Below are 12,349 nucleotides of genomic sequence, written 5' to 3'. Positions count from 1 at the left end.
TGGCTAGGGTCTGGAACCAGCTTCCATGTGAGGTGGTGCAGGCTCCCACCCTGGGGGTTTTTAAGAGGAGGTTGGATGACCACCTTATTGGGGTCATTTGACCCCAGTGCTCTTCCTGCCATGGCAGGGGGTCGGACTAGATGATCTGCTCAGGTCCCTTCCAACCCTAGAAACTATGAAACTATGAATGTGCCATTAGATGCCACTACAAGCTACAGAGCACAGACACTGGAACCTGCAGCACCCATAACAGCAGTGCATTACCCATAGCTTTCTTTGGCATGGTTTTTCTGCTGGTGGCAGTGGGATAAATCAAGAGGTAAAGGGCTGGGACATGTGCCAAGGCCATCTATGGTAGGTGTAAAAGCATGGCATTGTGCTGTAGCCACCATTGTTTAAGAACCAAGAAGTGCCTGTCCTCAAAAGCTGTCCCTATGGGACACTTGCCCTTTGGACATGGGAACAGGCAAGGCTAGAATTAATTTGGAAGGGGGTTTTATCTATGTGTAGAAGCCTTTTTATTTTGGGTACCCCTAGCTACAGTGATTGCAGAACAGAGCAGTCTTATGCAAAGAACTGAGTATCCAGAAGTGACTCCTGTGCCAATCCTGTCTGTGCCCTTCCTGGGCACCCTCAGCAGTGCTTGCCACCTGCTACCTTCCCCAGAGGTAACAGCTGTTAAGCCTGGGGGGTCCACACTGTGGGGCCAAGGAGATAGTCTTGGTGTGATGTTCCAGAGGGACCCTCCCACCCTAGCTCTTTCCTCCACTTAGTGGGAATAACAGATGTGGAAGGAACAGTTTCTGCATTGTCAGATTTTGGCCTGACCCAGAAGCCACAATCCATACACTCCTAACCTTTGTGGGGGGTCTGGCTGATGGTGTCTCAAGTTATTCTTACTCTGCAGAGTATGTGAATTCAGCCTGTGAAAAACATTCATTGCGTGGTCAACTGTTTCAAAGAGCTGGGCCTTTTAGTCCTTTTATGTGGTTGTCTCCTAAAGTCCTCTCCATGGATATAAAATTCAGCAGCCACTTCGTGCTTAGAGTGGTTGCAACTGAGCATGGGGTGGGGATGCACCCTGTGGTCTCCCCTGGGGAAATTTCATTATCCTTCTCTCCTAGAAAAAAGGTAATGCTTTAAGGAAAGTACATGACTTGCATATTGTCTGATGAGTCAGAGGCTTGAAAACACAAACCTGCTTCCTGCAGGTGGATCTGCCACGAGCAGAAGGATACAAACTATGAACTCAGCTTTTCACAACACTATCTATGCACCTTGATCTGATCACAGCACCCAGGGCCCCACAGAGATGACTGCAATCTGTGCTTGATAAAGATTGGAGCAAGAGATAACTCCTTGCTGTAGAAGATTCACAAACAAGCACTTGCCTCTGAGTATCTTCTAATGGCTGCTGTACCTGCAATTTCAGAGGATTACAGAAGTGACACCCAGTCTATTTTAGGAAATCACTGAACAGCCTACTCCATTGATGCTCCATGTTCAGTGTACCTACTGCTCATTACTAGCTTCTCTTGTGATACAGAAGTCTTCCCTGCCAACCCCATCATAACCGCCTCTCATCATTCCTAATACAGTGCCACACCTGCTGTTACCTTGGCAGTTCATGCTGTGTCTCTAGTACCTGCAGTAACAGCAGTGTCTTAGGTATGACAATCTGTTTTTTCTTGGCTATCTACAGGGCACTTGGGGCACTTACACACCCAGGGGATTCTAATCCTGGATGTGCCGCACTGTGTGCATAGACTACCTAGCTGTGCAGGCTGAGAATGTGCAGTAGCAATCATAGCATGTATTTGGGATACGTAGGGGACCTCATTCTCCTGAAAATAAAGTTGGCCAAAACCTGTGTTTAGAATAAGGAACAGGAAAGGGTTGTGTATAGATCCCTCTTACCTCCATAGCTCAGTGGCTGAGGCACTCACATAACTGCATACCACTGGCCAGCCAATATTTAGTCTTTTTTTCCAGTGCTTCTTTTCAAGCTGAGCCACTAACATGGTCACAGGAAAAAATAGATGTAGGGCAGCACGGGGGAAAGTTTCTACTTCATTTGGGAGCAGGGGCCCCAGCTAGAATCCAGGCCCCTTGCTACCAAAGCAACAGCCACCTCATTGAGCCACACATCCCTGGCTTGCTCTTTTTTTTAGCCCCACGTATCTCCCTCTTACTGTTGTCTAGAGGGCCTATCTCCAAAAGGACTGTGGCAAAACACTTACCTGTGACATAATGCTGTGCTCGGAAGTTAAGGATACCAGGTTCAAATCCCACTTGGGTGAGGGTTGGCTTTCCATCTGAGTGCACTGGCCACTCAGTTACTTGGCAGAAAATATGGGAAGTCACTCTCTCATTTGCTAGGCTGCGTGACTATATAGTTGTCCACATGTATAGGGCTACACACTCAAATACACAATTCCTTTGGGTGTGTAAGTGCCAACAATGACCCATAGATAAGTAAAAATGACCACTTAGATTAACAGGAAAGAATAAAATATCATGTATTGTGGTCTCAGCACTGGATTGGTAGCCAGGAACAGCTCATTGCAGCTCTGGCATACACACCTTCTATATGGCCTTGAGCAAATCACTTAGTCACTGTATTAGAGGAGGGTACTAAAATAACCCCACAGTTATATATAACATGCTTATGTTATAAGTCCTTTGGGAGGAGTTGTCAGGAGCATATTCCATCCTTGTATGTCCCCCTCTCATTCAACCAGGTGTGGCAGGGGTAGTCTGCCTTGATTTCTCCTGGCTGGCTTGTAAACAGGTGCAGACAGGCTTTGAGGCACTGATGAGCACCCCCTTTTAAGGACTTCATTACCTGAAATGCAGTCCAAATAGACCCCAGGATGGCCTTCCCCTTGGCTTGACTATGGGGAGGCAGAGCATCCTTCATCTATGTTTCTAAGCTTCATTTCAGCTGTTGAGAGCAAATCTTCCCCAGACATCACGAGCTGCACCTCCTGCAGCTATTTAGAAGGTTCCACCCCAAGAACCTTTCTCAGGGAGTCCCGCAGCAAGCCACCACACTACACTAAACTCTGAACAACTGAGTCAGTAGCCTTTACTAGGGCCAGGTGTGCCTTAGCTGATTAACAGTCTAGAGGGATGCTATGGACAGTCCATTACTCCTGGATAGGCTGTGATAGACTTGTTCCTCTTCAAGATGGCTGCCATGGGTTGACTAGATCTAACTTAACTTAAAAGGGAAGTGAAGTGATATGAGCTTGCTAATCTTCTCTTAAGCAGTGAAAATTACATGCAAATAATTTACTTACTACCAGGCTTTAAAATTTTAAGCAGTACACAAAGCCAAATCTGTCCTCTAAATAAGCTTCATGAAATCAGTGCAGCAACCATGGAATAAATTGACAGTGTAAACAGTTTTCATTAATCGTTCATTGGCTTCTGTTGCAGCGTACTCTTTGGTCATGCCAGAGGAAGAGGAGCTAGGACCTCCTGGATTCTTTCCTACAAAGCTCTTGTCAAAATGACGAGTCATAATTTTTCAGTTGTGGCATCTGATTCTGTCAAATTTTGTACATTGGTGCTGGTTTTTAAATGCTCAGAGCCTGAATTCAGCTCCCAACAGTACTCCCAAAATGCAGCCAAAGGTGTCTGGGGTCAGGCACACAAAATTAGGAGTCAGTTGAGAACAGCCAGGCTTAGCTTTCATGTGCTCATCTGTGTAGTAGAGTAAAAAATTATTTTTCCTTTCAGAGATGCTGTATTTATGCAGTGCTTTGGTATCACTGCTTGAAAGATGCTATATGTATACCGGGGCAGATCCAGAGGGCATGCAGTCACACCCCACTTGGATTCCTGGTCCACCCAGGTTTAAACCCAACTTCCTGGCAGTGGCAGCAGCATTTCTACTCAGGTAACAGTGACAGAGTCACTTGACTTCATGGTTCATTATGATCTACCAAAGTCTTTCTAAATTCTTCGTTCCACAGGGGTTAACCACTCTCTCTCCTTTTTAATGGTGTTGATGTTCAGCTAATCAAGTTAGCCTTTCTTCTGAAATTGTTGTCTGTTACCTGCTTCTGGTAATGTAGCTCCTATTTCACAGCTGTGCAGACTTGTCTGACTCTAGCTAAAAATATTAATTCAGATGTGGAAATAACTTTCAGTGAAGCATTGGATTTATTGTCAAGAAGCCTAGATTTTGTTTTATAAACCTGAAAAAGACATGTCTATTTAATTATAACGACTGCAGAACTAGTGAAACAATATATTTTAATTATTTTTTGCCTAGTTTGTTGGGTCTTTTATCCATGGTGTACCATATAGCAAATTAATGTACATTCCAATACATTTATATTTGTTTTTGCTCCAGTTGTATACTGAATAGTACAGCCCTAGGTCACTATTAGTTAAAGCTTCTAGTTTCTTTTGAATTTGATAAAAATATGTGTTTCGTATATGTGATGATGCAGCTCACCATTTGCATCCCCTTTTCAAAATCCTAGATCTGCTCATGGCTATATATGTTCAATTTTTCCTTGTTATCTGTCCTTCCATCCTCACTGCCCTGGGGCAATGGCTCCACCTCCTCTTTCTCAATCAGTCTAAACCTGCCTTGGAAGTTCTGCTCCTGACCTGTGATGCAGGGATCTGTGAACAGAAAGGCATAACTGCCTCTTAGCTAACCCTGACACTGATGCCCTTTCTAGCATTTGTGAATGTCAAGTCATTGCTCTCTACCACATTTTTACTGTCTGTGAATAAGGAATGATAATAACGAGCTAGGTTACTATCAATGTGTCGACTGATCCATTAGAGAATGCTTGGGGAATAATAGAGCCTACATAATACTTTTGGCACCGTGATCTTGCATTTTGCTTACATGAGTATCTTGTAACCAACAGCTTTTCACCTAACAATGCATCAGATAGAAATGCACAGGCTTCAAACAGACTTTTACCACAAAACAATGGTTCCCTTTAAACTCAGAACAACCATGAAGGCAACACATGACAGGAACCACTCTCCTATACAAAGCCCTGCTAAAGACCCCGGAGGTCAGAGCACCTCAGTGTCTACAGGCTCTTTGTGCTGGTGCCCACAGACTGGACTTAAAGTTTGCATCTTTCAGCTATAAATCCTTAGAGTAGTGTTTTTTAATATTTTGAATCTCAAGACACCCCTCATTAGATTCAAGTGCTCCTCCCCTTGGAAAATATCAGCTTTTAACTTTCACTGGTTTTCTGACTAAAGAAAAATAATAGAACAATTTTTCTATTGCAAAGAACTCAGAAAGACCAGAAGAGGTCAGAATGGTTTCTGACTGTATAGATTCCTATTTGAAATCTCTTGGTTTATCTTATAAACCATACATAGGTGTTTGCGCACCTAATAAGCTAATGTTATACAGCACCCTTAAAAATATCTTGCAGCACCACAGAGTGCCAGAGCAGAGCACCCTAGCGAGAATCACTGTATTAGAGACTGAAACAGTCACTGTTTAATAACCAGAACTCAGTCTCTAATACAGTGATTCTCTGCAAGGTTTGCTGTGGCCCCTGGAGCTTTGCATCCTAGGGCTGTGCAAAGCTTCAGGTGCTGATTCGATTCAGAGGAGATTCCGCCTGATTTGGTGGCCAAATCTCCAAATCCAAATCAAATCAGGGGACCAATTAAAAGGTCCAAATTGATTTGAAGCTCTCCAAATTGATTCAGAAAAGATTCAGAGAGCTTCAGTGATTTGGGTGGTCCCTGCCCGCTGCAGCAGGGAGCTGGATCCAGACTCATGGGGGACCTCCGCCAGGCCCCATCCCCTGGCTGCTCCCCCACCTCCCCATGGCTGCCCTGCCCAGTCCCAGCTCCCGAACCTTTATAAAAAAGCCCTCACTCACCGGCTGCTGCCTGGTGGGGGAGTGATCTCCACTGCCCCACGCTGCATGGGGGGCTCTGCCATGAGCCCCCTGACCCCTGCCTACTCTCCCAGCCTCCCCTCCCCCATGGCTGCCCTGCTTGTCCCAGCTCTGGCCTTTTAAGAAAAAATAGATCCTGACTCACCAGCTGCTGCAACAGCCTCAGAGCTTCTGGGGGCTCATAGCCGAGCCCCCCACGCAACACAGGGCAGTGGGGGGCAGCGGGGATCGCCCCCCTGCCTGGCAGCAGCCAGTGAGTGGGGGCTTTTTTTTTTTCCAAAGAGCCAGGAGCTGGGGCTGGGCAGGGCTGGGAGAGCAGGTGGGGAACAGGCCTGTGTGATTCAGAGATTCGGGTGATTCAGCAGCAGCCGAATCTCCGAGTCAGATTCAGCCAAATTGATGTGGACCAGTGATTCGAATCACTGAATCAAATCACTGTCCCCCGAATCAGTGAATCCAAAGCAAATATTAGCCGCTTTGCACAGGCCTACTGTTTATTCCATCTGCATCTCTGCTATATTAAAGTTCCACATACAGCCAGGACGCTGCAGGAATAATCATCATGTAAAATGATTTAACAAGTTGGATCGGTGACCCTAAATCCTGAAGACTTCAATCTATGTCAGCGTTCAGGAGCGGCAGTAGCAGGGCAGTCTGTCCCTGTCTGGACTGCCCAATATGTGTCAGCACTGACTGAAAAATCATCCTTTTCTCTTCTGTTCTGGATGTTCTGTTGTGCCTATCGCCACAAATATCCTTCCTGTCTCATTCACCCCTCCATCTGGCTGTAATGTCCTGAGACATGCCCTCCTGATTCATGACCAGGACCTCAAAAGAGCTAATGAAAGGACTAGCTTTCAGAGATCCACCCCAGGTGAGCCCAGTGCATTTTGTGACAGAGCTATAGGAACTTAGTGTTCAGTATGGATTATTGTAGAGATAAAACAAGCTGCTCCCAGTAAGAGGGCAATACCATGTTAGCTAATTCTCCCAGTGGTGCTGGGTTTTGTCCTGGGTGTATACTTTTTTCACTGCTACTCAGTCCTCTCACAGGTCTCTCTCTCCACCCCATGGCATATGGGTGTGTGTGAATACCACTCAGGTACTGGGAGAACCCATTGCAGAGTCCCACTGGTTGTGAATCTGCCTCACGTTCAGAGGGAACGAGCCTGTTAGAGGTCCAAGATGGGGGACACGTTTCTTCACTGAAGGTATAAGAGGGCATGCTGTTAGCTGTGGAGGCTGCTCGTTCAGTCCCTGGTGCACGGTCATTATTAATTTCCCCGTTACAGACAATTATTGTCAGGATCCTACATCTGTTCGCCTCCAAGGGTTAAGAAGATGGGAGAAGCTACTCTGTTCCTAATCAGGCTTTATCCTCCTTTCTATCCCCACCTGTTTTATCCTTGTGGGTGAATACTAGGAGTTGCCTGATTTGCTTGACTGCATTAGAAAATGTTTTGGAACAGCGTCCTGTGCTCATATACAATGGTCTCCAATGAATGGGCCTGCTTTCATGGAGGGAAGTGGAAAGCAAATACAAGGTTACAGTCACTTCAGGGGAGGAGCATGACCATTTTTAGAGTGCACGGTAACATCCATAACATTCTGGTAGCAAGTAAAACTGAAAAATCATATCATACGGAAAGCAAAGGAGAAATTGGGGGCTTTAGGTTTGGAACAGACCCCTCTTTCCCCCTCCCTTGGATCTTTCAGGACCTATAATGATCCCAAGTGGTTTTATAACTCATCCTAAAGCTAGACCCTCCCCAGGGTCCCAATCACCATACTGCAGCATTGGCTAAAACAGGACCTCACACAGCAGAATCCTGCTACCTGGATCACCACCACCAGTGGGTATAGCAGGGCAGGGCAGTGTTTTCCTGGGTCTTTCCACTAAGCTCATGGCTACTTCGCTAGGCATATCCAACAGACCCTCAGCATGCTCCCATCCTCAAAAAACATGACAGTGCCCTACATGGTGCACTAGGGCTCCAAAGAATGCACCTGCTAGAGCTGGCATGCAGGCTTGTCAGGTGTAAGATTTATCAGCTGTCTGAATCTGGTACCCTCCACATGTGTGGCTCTTACCCTGCCAGCAATCACATGCCATGCCTTGGCTTGCCCTTGATGCTGCTGCAGTGAGGTGTGGATGCCTGATATGGAACATTACCCACAAGAACACGCTTTGTCAGGCTGGAATTAGAAACACCTCGGTTACGTCGAATCTCAGTATTGGCCAGTGCTGTTATTCCAGAGGGTGTTCAGTGTAGCCTCTGTGTGCCTGAAGGAAGCCCCCTTGTACTTCTCTCTCTCTTGCTCTGCCATCCCTCATCTGGACTGATTTTTATCTCTCCTTTCTCTATTCATATAGCCCAAGTCCAGGATGGGATGTACTATATATCTATAACAGAAGGAAAGAACTCAATCAGAGCAAACTGTATAAACTATGAAATGGGCTCGTCAATTAATTCAAGTCTTTGGACTGGAGGATACAATGAATTTTGTGTGTGTCTGTGCGGTTGGTAACAAGATGCTATCCTCTTACTATGAGAATAAAAGAGAGAAGAGCCGGATAGAGAAGGAGTACCCACCACCTGGTTCATTAACTCCCATGGAAAGGTGCTTGGGATAGAACCTCGAAGATGGTAGCAGGAGACCCGGTGTAAGGCCCCGTTTGGGGAAGATCTGTGTTCAAGAGGTGGAGTGAAGGAGGAGAGTGTCCATATGCTCAAATACAGGCAAGGTTGCAGCAGCAGAGCAATAATAGTCTCCTGCTACTGCTCCAAAATATACTGTCACTCCTGACTTATGCTAAAGTTAACCTAGTGCAAGTGGGTACCTGGTCAGTCTGGCTAGGGATCAGAAGTGGTCAGATGTGAAACTGGCCATACTGCTCTCTTTTGGGTCATTAGCTACAGAAATTAGCACAGACTGTCAAGCTGGTGTGGTTAAGACAAGCCAATCAGGCAAATTTAAGTAAAGGAGAGGGAATAATCAAGCTCCAAGTGAGAAGTAACTATGCACCTGAGGAGTGATGAGGTTTACAAAGCACAGCAAAGAGAAGCAGCCATCAGTGCTGAATGTAGCAACCAGCAACTCTCCTGCTGGTTGCTGAGCTGCTCGCTGCCCAGGAAGCACCTTTCTAGCCTTACTGAACCCTACCTGGGAGAAATAATTGCAGAGCTAGTTTCAAACAGTCCTCAGAGGATGCTGACAGTGGTCTCCAAGTGTGCTGACTACTTGGCATCTCTCTGGATGTGCATGATGTGAGTAGAAAGACACTAGGCAGATACATAGATGGACAGAGACAGGCTGTACAATGAGCACAGTGTTTCCCCTCAGATTTATTTGCCTAAGTTAAAAAGACAGCCTCACAGTTCCCAAGGGGCTTGGTGAAGCAGCCAAGGGGTGGGCTGTGAGGTCATCCTTAATGAGGGCAAAAATCCAGTGTCAACAATGCTGCCCATTGTATATCTGTGTTTATACAATGCTGGGCTGGTTATTGCTGCTTGCATAGCTGGGACAGGGAGCAAGGCCTGTTTAGAGCCAAGGGAGAAGGGGCACAGGGCTTGGCAGTGAGTCAGATAGTTGAGGACTGGAATGGGCATGGGGAAAAGCATAGAGACAAATCCCCTTTGTGATCACTAGCTTGCACTTTGTAAGATAACATGATTGACAGGGGATCAATTCTGGGCACCTTGGTTAGGCACAGCCAGTCACCTGCGTTATTCCTTTCTCCCTACCCCCACTGAGCTCCTGCAATGTGGCACCAATAATTTCATCTACTATAAACAACTCATTTATCACCAGTCTTATATGGCAGCAAATATCTTTGTCATATAAGTAGATAGTGCAGGTTGGGAAAGATAGACATTGCTTGCTCCCCTCCCCCCAACCAGCATCAACCCTTCAAAAGCCTACCAGAAAGGTGATGTGGCCATTAACTGTTTCTGACACCTGGCTCTGTTCTAGCAACTGTCTTTTAAGGAGGGGTTTCTAGGCACTGCTGTCATCTGGGGAAGCCAAAGGTGACACAGGTCTGATTCAGGCAGGCTGCCAAAGGGAGAAGATCTCAGGGGGCAGCAGTGGATCTTTGAGATGTACTGGGCTTTGTAACACAGCTCTTTGCTCTTTTGGGGAGGCAATCACAAAGATACCAAAGGTAGGAACAGTCTTACCAACTCTTGTGATTTTCATCATAACTCTTGCGACATTCGCTGCTTCTCTTAAATCACCAAACTGTGGAGGCATGTCTTTACATGAGAAGGTCAGCATTCATTAATTCATCCCCCCCACCCCTTGCTTCTTTCGTATTTCCTGGATGATCCTGGCTACAACAACACTGACTCTACAACAGCATTCATTTAAAAAGGGAAGAATCTGGTTGTGGAAAAAAGGCTTGGAAATATGACTCAAGTCCACCACAGCATAAAAGCACATAGAGGAGCAACCATCATATTAAAAAATCTCAGGAGTGGCGGAGACCTGCCTGATTCATGACTTCTTTTCTCCGGGAATCTGGAGGTAGAGGTGTAGGCATACAGAGCCGAACTCTGTTTCACCAAGTGACAAGCAAACTGCAACTTCTGACCAACTCCAACTTACCTGACCAAAGTGTAGGAATAGAGAGATGTGTGCAGAGCTCCCACATCCAGGAGGAAGAAGACAGCAATCTAAGTATTGCTGGGAGACACTGACGGGAAACAAGAACGGCAGTGTTATTATGGTGCAGGTCTACTATAGGTTGCCAAGTCAGCAAGAGTAGGTGAACAAGGCACTCTTCAAAGAAATAAGAGTATCCCTAAATTATGACAAGGCACTAATGGGGGTGTAACAGGGAGCTTAAAGCTCCTGGTACTTTAAGAGGAGAAACCATAGCAGCTAGAGCTGGGTCAGCTAAACAGGGCCAGCTGTAAGTGAGAAGGCAGCAAGGAAAACACTGCTGCCTAGGCATTGAGCTGCCTGTCAAGGAAAAGGGCACAAATGCCACCAGTGTAGGGAAGTCACACAGCAGAAAGGGGGCAGGGCTGAGGGAGCATATAGACCCAGGGCTTGAGCTAGAGCACTCAGTCTGGTCTTCACGGTGCAGGGCACAGGGTTCCTGGTCTGGAGGGCTGTAGGAGGGTATTCTGCTGACTCCTGGGCTGCCCTGGCAGTGCAAGTAAGACACCAAAGGCTTGCTACCGGGGGATATGACCCAGGGCAGGAGAGAAGCTTGTTATACAGCCAGTGTGCCTATGTTTTTGTTGGAGTTTTAACCGTTGGTTTGGGAGTGGCTGTAAGGGGAGCGTGTGGAGGCCACAGCGGGGTGCCGGAGGGGCTGCATTCTGGGTAACCCCAGTGGGGCGTTGTGGTTAACCACAGTGAGGTGCCAGAGGCACACTAGCGTTTTGGACCCCAGACAGGGGCTAGGCTCAAGACAAAGACAGCTGGAGGCAAAAGGGGCCAATACCTAAAAGTATAAGAGAGGAGGGGTGGCCTGAGGCCAGGAAGTCTAGGGATGGAACCCAGGAGGGGCAGTGACCGGGGCCAGGGAGCGAGACTGAGGCTGGAGCCCAGAAGCCAGGTGCAACACGGTGGCTTTTAGCTTAACAGACCAGCAAGAGGAAAGGGGAGGAGTCCAAGAAGGCTGAGGCCCCATCAAGGGAGATTGCCTGGACATGGCTGTAGGGGAGGTTGAAGGCCACAAATAGCCCATAAGGCAATGGTACCCAGGGTGGGCACATACAAGCCAGAAAGGCCCACTGTTATTGTGTTTTCCTTGTACAGTCCCTGTAAGGCCACAGCCCTCATGTTCAGCACTGCAGAGTTCAGTTTGCTTGTGGCAGTTTTGCAGCACTGGGGACTCCATGCTCTCTGCCATGAGGAGCCAGAGGCTTTCTTGGTTCCTCTCCCCCGCCTTAACTGGGCTGGGTCAAGTCAGAGGTAGAGCAAGTATAAGGTCTGTATACATCTACTGAGGGCAATTGTTAAGATCCAGCATGAACATGATTCCAGAGAATTATAACAATAAATAACTATTAGTTCAACCCAGGAGTGTCCAGAGTGTTGTTGCTGAACTTAAAACATATCATCTGGCAACAAGGATGGGATCCCTTGCTAAAAAGACACCCTGAGACTGGGAGACACCATTCTGAGACCTGACTGTGTTTTGTGATCAGAGGAAAGTGTTTTTTTCTTCTTTTTCTCTATTATGGCTGATATTAGTTAAGATGGCTACATTGGGGCATATAGAAGAATTTGATGTGAGCCAGTCATCTTCTTGGGACTCTTATGCAGAAAGGCTATCCTATTAACTGGAAGCCAACGAAGTGGAAAACCCAGGACAGAAGCATGTGATCCTCCTGACAGTCTGTGGTGCTGAAATATTTGCCACTGTTCGTTCCCTCACAGCACCTGCCTTACCAAACACTAAGTCTTATGCTGAACTAATTGCTCTGCTAAAG

Source organism: Gavialis gangeticus, unplaced genomic scaffold (assembly GCF_001723915.1).
Source record: "Gavialis gangeticus isolate Ggan-Ray unplaced genomic scaffold, GavGan_comp1, whole genome shotgun sequence".
NCBI lineage: Eukaryota > Metazoa > Chordata > Crocodylia > Gavialidae > Gavialis > Gavialis gangeticus.
The sequence above is the reverse complement of the archived record's forward strand: the minus strand, read 5'-3'. Positions refer to the sequence as shown.